This window comes from Diospyros lotus, chromosome 9 (assembly GCF_014633365.1).
Source record: "Diospyros lotus cultivar Yz01 chromosome 9, ASM1463336v1, whole genome shotgun sequence".
Taxonomy (NCBI): Eukaryota; Viridiplantae; Streptophyta; class Magnoliopsida; order Ericales; family Ebenaceae; genus Diospyros; species Diospyros lotus.
Genome location: NC_068346.1, coordinates 20,107,951 through 20,116,820, shown reverse-complemented (window position 1 = coordinate 20,116,820; position 8,870 = coordinate 20,107,951).

The following is an 8,870-nucleotide window of genomic DNA, read 5'->3' as shown; positions in this document are numbered from 1 at the left end:
TGTGTATTATGGCTAACCGAACCGAATCGACCGAACTGGTCGGTTTGGTTCGGTTAATCGGTTTATCCGATTTTTTGCACACCCCTAGCTGCTCTAGATCTTCGGCATCTGATCGTCACCTATAGTTCACTAAGTTGCTCCGACCCATGGGCCACCTGCCGTCATTGCGAGCCAACTCATTAGTCCTCTGCTGCATGGTCCATAGCATCAGATCCATCACTACGAGCCTTGCACCCGTAGCATTATTCTACTATAAAGCCTTCGCGAGTTATGATAGTCCCACCACCCTCAACCAAAAATAACCTCATCAAGTTATCCCTGCCCGACTAACCTCAAGCTCACACCTTGAGCCTCGTTTCTTAAGACTTTACATCTCTTACCACCTAAGAGAATCTCAAACCACTCCAACTCTTAAGGCCTCATGATCTTACCCCACGAGATCATACCTCACGGCTTCCAACTAACATTTGGAAGTTCCAACTTTCCATAACAATGGATCCAAGTCCATCATGATTCACTTCGCCACCAAGCTCATCCCAAAGCTTGACTATCAACGACCTCTCAATCCATAACCGACATGCTAAGCCTACCTCAAGCTCCAGCACCCATAACCTAGAGCACCTACCATTACCCTCCAAGTAAATCGAGACCTTCCGTCTCTCCGTGCACACCCATGAATACATTTAGTCACTATGCCCAATTGGGCCTTCTAGCATGCCTCACTCGGGCTTCCATGATTTGGAACTACAAACCCAGGGCCTCAACATTGCTCATCACGCCCCCTGCCCACATGACATCCAAAGTTTGCATTTCTGTGCGCGCATGTCCTATTGCCACACTCATTGCCTTTGGCCCATATACTCGTTCATACCCCTTATTAGGTGACCTCCTCGTCTCCCCAACAAGGATCTCGTGACCTTAGGCGTCATCCTCGACCCCAAGCATCACAATGAGGGTTTATTCACCTCTCATCTCTCCTGACCTTAAGCATCCCACCAGACCCCAAGCTTCATCATGAGAGTTTAATTGGCCCCGCATATCAATGCATACCCAACTCCTTTATCCCCAATTTGGATTCCACTGGATTCCAGCTCGACCCACTTAGGATTTTTCATCTCATTAACACGCCCCCTAGGGTCCATTTGCCACCCAACTATCCTTCCTTAGGATAGATTTTGTTTCATCATGAAACCAACTAGGGTCCACCCATACCCTAGGTGTAATACCCAAGAAATTAGGATTATTTAAAAATAAGCATTTTATTAGAAAAATAAAATTTTGGGGAAGATTGGTATTTAAATAGCCAAAAAAATTGACCGAATCAATTACAGGGAGTTCCCTGGAGCTGAGATGCCAAAGAAAAATGATATGGTAGTGATGAGTATTCTGAGGCATGATTTATGGGATCGAAAGAAACTGAATCAGGAACAATTTTTGGTACAACTAAAATACAGCTACGATTTAGGCTGCAAAACTGAATTATTGTAAGGGGATTCTGGGAAGTCAATGAAACCTTGAGGGGTTCATATTCGGTATTTAGGACAACCCTTCAGTGGTTTCAGGAAGAAATGAAAGGGTTTACGACCAAGACAAAGATTCGGGCTTAAGTGTAGTTTTTTGAAATTGCTAAAGGGAGGTCGAAACAATATTTTTTCCAAAATCTTCAGGGGTCAAATGGAAGTTTTAGGACTTGAAAAACTTAATTTCAATTATGTAAAGTTTAGGGGTTATGTGAAAATGGACCAAAGTGAGAAAGCCAAAGTTTGAGGGGCCAAAGTGTAATTTTAGGAAAACCTTCAAATAGCCATGGTCGACCAGCCCATCCCGTCACCGAATTCGGCCACGGAAGACCTGAGGAAGTGGCTGGGGGGCCTTGGGGCAAGGCCAAGATAAGTTTCTTGGATGACAAATGGCCTAAAACTCGTCGTAATTGGGCCACCTTTCGGCCAAAAGTGGCCGAAAGTTTTGCCACTGAGATAACGAGATTGGAGCCTTTCGATGGGTTTTTGGACTGACTTGGGGAAGGTAGAGGCTCTAGGGACTTGAGTTGATCGATTTTGGGCGTTTGAAGGCCCAAAAATGCCTATAAATAGGGATTCTTGATAGCTGATTCTGGAAGAGATTTTTGGCTTCAAATTGGCCGTATTTTTGAACAAATTAGGCAAGGGGAATAAAGGGGCTTTTGTTGCCCATAGCTTGAGGAGAAAATTTGGAGATTTTAAATGATTTTGGTTGAAGTTTGAGGGTTGTTCGGGGGTCACCGAAGATGGGTGGTGGACGTCTTGGTCGAGGCTTCAAGCCTTCGGTTGAGGGCCTTCTGGTTGATCTTTCAGGCTGAGGAAGGTGCCAAATGGGTTGACTGGATGAGAGGAAGAAGCTGGTGGAGTCAGCCTGCATTATCGGTTAACCAGCACCGAAGAAGACGACCGATGCGTGGGCCACATGCGCTGGTCTTTAAGCACTGCCACTTGCCCTAGCGCGTCTGGGCACGTGGATGGACGAAAAAATTGGAAAAAAATCCAGAAAATTCTAGAAAATTATTTTCTTAAGGGTTGTGCAAAAAGTTTTGAAGTTGGGCTTCCCGATGTCTCGATTTTCACACCGACCAGCCTTATTTTGCGTGAAAATGATGCTTTAATGTATGTTCTGGAATTTTCAATTGAAGGTCTATGAATATGATGAATTGTTGTGGAAATAGATTTGAGAAAATAGTCCCGAGGGTATTTATTGGGATTTTTAGAAAGGAAAATGGAAGAAAATGAAGGAAAATAGGAAGAAATTGGAATATTGAGATATTTTGTGATTAAATATCATTTATAGGATTGTTGTGCTCAAGCAATAATGATTGGTGCAACTTTTGAGGGTCGGCACAAAAATTGGGGCCAGGTACACATATTGAGGCGATGCGCATTTTTCGAGGTAGTCCGAACTTCATGCTAAGGTGAGTTGTTTTATCTCGAGAACCTATATATGACATGTTTGCTTCATTATGCATGATATTTGTTGAAGTTATGATCATTTTGTCATGTTGCATGTAAAGACGTTATTTTTGCATGGTATGATATTATTGGCATATTGATACTCGTGCATAGGATTGGGATGTCGCCTTGATAGTGTATGCAACACCCAGTAATTAATATCAAAGGAATTTTTGGAAGTTATTGGGTTAAAATGGAATTTATCAAAGTTTCAAGCCAATGTGTAATATTCAAAACTTGCACGAAAAGGCAAGCAACCATACCAAGACGAAACTTGGAGGGGAAAAATGTTTAAAGAGTTGTGGAATGTCAAATACCAAGGGATGTACAGAGGTTTTGGGTCAAAATTACGCGATTAGGGGCATTCGGACCAAAGTGCAGAATTTAGAACTTGATGGATGGTGGTCAAAAAGAGGTTTGTTCTAGACTTTCAAGGGTGTATTGATGCATTCTAAACTTGAGGGGTTTAATGGAACAAGTGAGAAGTCTAGGGTTTGAGTGAAAGGGCAGAATCATGAAATATCAAAGTTTGGGGGGTGGAACTGCAATAAACGAAAGTTGGGTGTGAAACCTGCAAATCATCGGCCAACTTTGCAGCGATCGTCGTCGGAACTCGCAAAGGGCATCAAAATGATCTCCAGGCCATGATGGTTCGAATGAACCTAGCCATTGGCTGAGATCTATGGTATATCAGTGGGAATTCTTTTTTAAAGAAAAGTTGAATCTAGCCAAAAAATTTGAAGAAATTTCATCGCGATTTGGTTTGGTTTTGAGGCTTCTAATGATCATATTCGAAGCTTAGGAGGTGGGAAAGCTTCCTATTGGTCGATGAACCGGTTGAAATTGGGTATGAATAGGGTTCGAATGGCCGAGGGTTTCAAAACAAATCGAAGTGGATTGGCCGTGTTTTAGCAAGAATTGAGCTTTGGGAATAAGGGGATTTTGTTCCTCGAGTGCTAGGGAGTGTTTCTGGAGAATTTGAGAGCATTTGGTATAGGATTCAAGGGGTTTTGGGAATTGGACGGAAAATCGAGCCTCGCCGGAGATGAGACCTGTAATTGGCCGTTTGGGGCTTTTCTGGTGACATTTTCGACCATCAAAGGGTACCCCTAGCATCGACTTGAGGAGAGCTACAAGAGGGTAGGATCGGATCAAGCATCGGAGCAAGGCCACAGTCGCCGTCGCCGGAGAAGACGAGGCGCGTGACCAGCACGTGCGGATCCCACCCTCAGTCACTCTCTTGGCGCATGAGGTGTAGGAAAAATCCGAAATTAATTTTATTATTTTGGTAAAATTATTTTAAGGATATTTATGCAAAAATATTTGGAGAAACTAGGTGTTTGGTATTTATTATGGATTTTTGAAGGAAAGAAAGGTTTGAAAAAAATAGAAAAAAATAAGAAAAATTGAGGAAAGTATGGGAAAAATAGAAATATTAATTTCTATAGTCATAATGGTAATCAGGAGATGACTTGACTGTTAGAAGGAAGGAATTACACGATTTTCAAGGTGTGGCACGCTTTTCGAGGCAAAAATCAGCTTTTTTCAAATTAAGGTGAGAGGTTCAAATCCAGTCTTACCGTTGTTTGAAAGTGTCTTGATGTGTAGGTTGTGACTTCAGGTGAGTAGTTATGCCCTCCGGGATTTGAGATACATCATATAGGTGTTTTACTTATGTACTTATGGCATCATATGTCATTCATTTGGAATAATGCATCATTTGTTTTATTTATGAAAATTCGGTGCATGGTACGTGTTTTTCTCATATCATCGAGGTCTTAATTTTGTGCTATTGTTATTGGGGTGGGGTCTTCTTGAGAATGGGGCAAGGTTAATCCCAGTGATCGGGTGACATGGTAGGGCACTCGGGGATTAAGTATGTCGCAGCAAGGTCATCCCCAATGGTGTGTGGAATGGATTTTCCATGGGAGGTTGAGTACGTTAGGGAGATTTCTCAGGTTAGACATGTTGCATGTGATATTTGTTTTATATGTTATGTACATGTGTTATTCTTGCATTCAATAGACTGTATCGTGCCATCACTTAGATGTTTTATTATCTAATTTGGGTTATGCCGCTGAAACATTCTACATTCCAGCTAGGGACTAGTACAAGGGTAAGGACATGGCCAGTTGAGGGTCAATGGAGTTTGGAGTGATAGCTGGTGTACCATTTTTGGGTCATTAGTATTTATTTTTAGTATATGTATGGATGGGAGCATGATAGCGTTATTATCCTTTTGTAGCATTGTAATACGTATCTTACTATGTACGAACCGCATGGTCGACCACGATATTTGATGTTATGATATTATTTTCCGCTGCGTATGTTATGGCTCTTTTAGTTTAAGCCTATGAATCTTGTTAGCTAAATGGGCAAGACTAAGGCTTTTGGGATTCCATCTGCATGTGAAGATTGTTCTTGAAATCACCGTGGGTGCCAGTCATTGTATGCGACGCGGGTGTTTCATCTGCATGTGAAAATTGTACTCATGGCACCGCGCGTGATGGACTTAGAAAAAAAAAATCCCAGGAATTTCCTTATAGTGGTACGCCAGGCGAGGCGGGGTGTTATAGTGTATCTGTTATTCCCCAAGGGCAAATGATGGAACAACGTTAGGATTATCCTGAAAGTAGGTCAGGATTCTGCCTAGGGTTCGGTGCCGGGCTAGTGGGCCAAGGAAGTTACACTAGGGCATATGATTGTTTATGTTATTGCATCATGTATTTATGTATTATGTTTCTAAACCCTCACTGGAAAATTCATCTTCTAATTGGGTTATGCCCCTGGAACATTCAAAAGTTCCAGTTAGGATTTGCAGCTATGGCAAGGGGATAATTGAGATATGACGACACGTGATGACGTGACCGATGGGTTCGACGAGTTATTCCGGTATATGCATCTTCGTGACGATTCAGGATATGTTTTTAGTCATGTTTAGAAGAGTATATTATATTGAAGTATTATATTGAAGAACATGTATAATTGTTACGATTTAATGTATTTTCGATGAATTGTCAAATTGTATCTAAGGTGCTTAGTTGTTATCTCTTGATGATAAGTCTCCATGTATTTAAGTATTTGATGACATGATGGTACAGATTCTTATGACATGATTACGTGAATTCAATTATGTACCATATTAGGTTTCGATTATTGCTTTCGCATTTATGATGATTACCTGCCTGACTTTATTGATTCTTATTTTGGTATGCTGAGGAGGTAGAACGGGATTGTCGAGAAGTGATTTTATGAAAAAAAAAATATTCCCAAAATTCCTAAGTTATTTAATGCTTGAAAAAGTGTGGCATTACCCTAGGCACATCCCCTTCGGGATCTCCATAACAACACGATCACCATATACATCTTATCATGCATACCTCACACCCGACTCCCCCCGGAGTCCTTCCAAAAGCTACTAACATCATGCCTACCCTGGCCATGACAAGCATATTGTAACACCCCGCCTTACACGGACGCGTCACTATAAGGAAATTCCCGGGGATCTATGTTTTTTTTTTTTTTTTTTTAAGAATGTCACATGCGGCGCCATGAGAATAATCTTCACATGCAGATGAAACACCCGACACATACAATGGCCGACGCCCGCGGTGATACCAAGAGCAATCTTCACATGCAGGTAAAAATCCCGAGAACCCCAGTCTTACTCGTTTAACTATCAAGATCAATAGACTTAAGACTAAACGAGATATGATATAACACAGCAGAACAAATACATCAAAATGTCGTGGCCTACCACGAGTTTCATACAAAGTATTCTCATACCGAAATATGTAATACAAACTATCAAATGATACAGCGATGTCATACAACTGTTTATACATATACCAAAATAAATACTAATACTGCCAAAATGGTACAACGATTATCCACTAAACACTGCTGGCCCCACCGACCATGTCCTCGACCTTGCAGTTGTCCCTGGCTGGAACGTTGAATTTTCCAGGGGCATAACCCAGGTTAGATGATAAAAACATCTAAGTGATGGCATGAAACAATTTATACAATGCATGGACAACATACAAGCATGGCATATATAGACAATGACAACATGCAACATGTCTAACTTGAGAAATCTCCCTAACATACTCAACCTCCCGTGGAAAATCCATTCCACACACCGTTGAGGTTGACCTTGCCGCGACATACTTAATCCCTCGGGTGCCCTACCGTGTCACCCGTTCACAAGGATTAACCTTGTCCCATTCTCATGAAGACCTCATCCCATCCCACACGGACCCAATAACGACACAAAAACTGACACCCCAATGATACGAAAATAAATGCCATGCATCGACTCATTTTAAAAATAAAAACAATTGATGCAATATATCACATGTTCAATATGCAAATGATGCCACAATGTACATAAGTGAAACGCCTTTGTAAACAACCCACGTTCAGGAGGGTATAACTGCTCACTAGAACTAGTCTAGTCATGTGTATCCTAAGCTCGGGAGGATAAAACCGCTCACCAGAACCCACTCCACACACTCCAAAACACATTTAAGACAAGATAAAGCTAGAATCAAACCACTCACCTTAATTCGAAAAAGTTCAGATTTTTCCTCGGAAAAAGTGTCGCATCTCGAAAAACGTGCAATCCTTCTTTTCAACACACCAATTGTCTCCTATTCACCATTAAGACCAAAGAAATCAATATTTCTATTTTTTCTTAATTTTTCCTATTTCTCATATTTTTCAAACATTTTTCTTTCTCGAAAAATTATATTAAGTACCAAACATCCATTTTTCTCAAATATTTTTACATAAACCATCCCAAAATAATTTTATAAAAATTATAAAATTAAAATCAATAAAAATATGGATCTCACGCGCCCTCACGCACTGGCGCATGGGTGCGGCTGGGGTCCGCGCGTGCACATGCGCGTCTGGTTTTTTTGGTCGTCTTCTCCAGCCTTCTTCTCCGGCAACGGTGACCGATGCTCGATCTAATTGCAGGGCCTTGAAGCTCTTGGAGAGGCGACCTCGATGGCACCCTTGCATGGTGGAAACAGTTGTTGGAAAATGCCTTAAAAGGCGGTTGTAGGCCGCGGTCTGGCGAAGCCCGATTTTCTGGCTAACCCTTTAAAACCCCACTTATCCTATACCAAAAGCCTCCAAATTTCCCAGAAATTATCCTCACAACCCAAGGATCAAAATCCCCTTATCCCTTAAGCTCGATTCAAGCAAAAAATACGAGAAATGTTGGTCATTTTTGTTTTTGAAACCCTCGGCCAAGAACCCCATTTTATACTCATTTTTTGACCCGATTCCCCTCCATATCTTGCTCATCCTTATCCCTTAAGCCCAAATCTAGCCTTTAATCCCATCAACTAGCCTTATTTCACGAGCTAAATCGCTAAAAAAATCTGGTTAAAATCTTGGTCCTATCCTCCATTAATTTCGGTCATGTGGCCGCTATGCTCGGCCAATAGCCACCCCCAGAAGCTTCATCATCACCTGAAGACCATCCTAGCACCTCTAGGCGGGCTTCCTAATGTCCAGAGGCGGCTGCCGGCGGCCATGTGCGGCGGTCGCGTTCACACCAAGGTATTTTGGAAATTTACAATTTTGCCCCCATGAATTTTCTAATTGCATTTTCTCCCAATCCTGGATACCCCTAGACTATCTAATACTTTCACTACTGCCCATAAGTTCCATATTTTTTATTTCCTCAAGAAATTTCTGAAAAATTCATCATTTCAACGTCCCTCGGATACTTTACAAAATCTGCACTTTTGCCCGAATGCCTCTATTTGCATGTTTTTGACTTCAAACCTTCGAAAATCCCTTGATTTTGTTGAATATCGCTTATTTGGAAAATTTGACCTTTATTGGCTTGCTTGACATAGTGCCTCACCTTTCGTT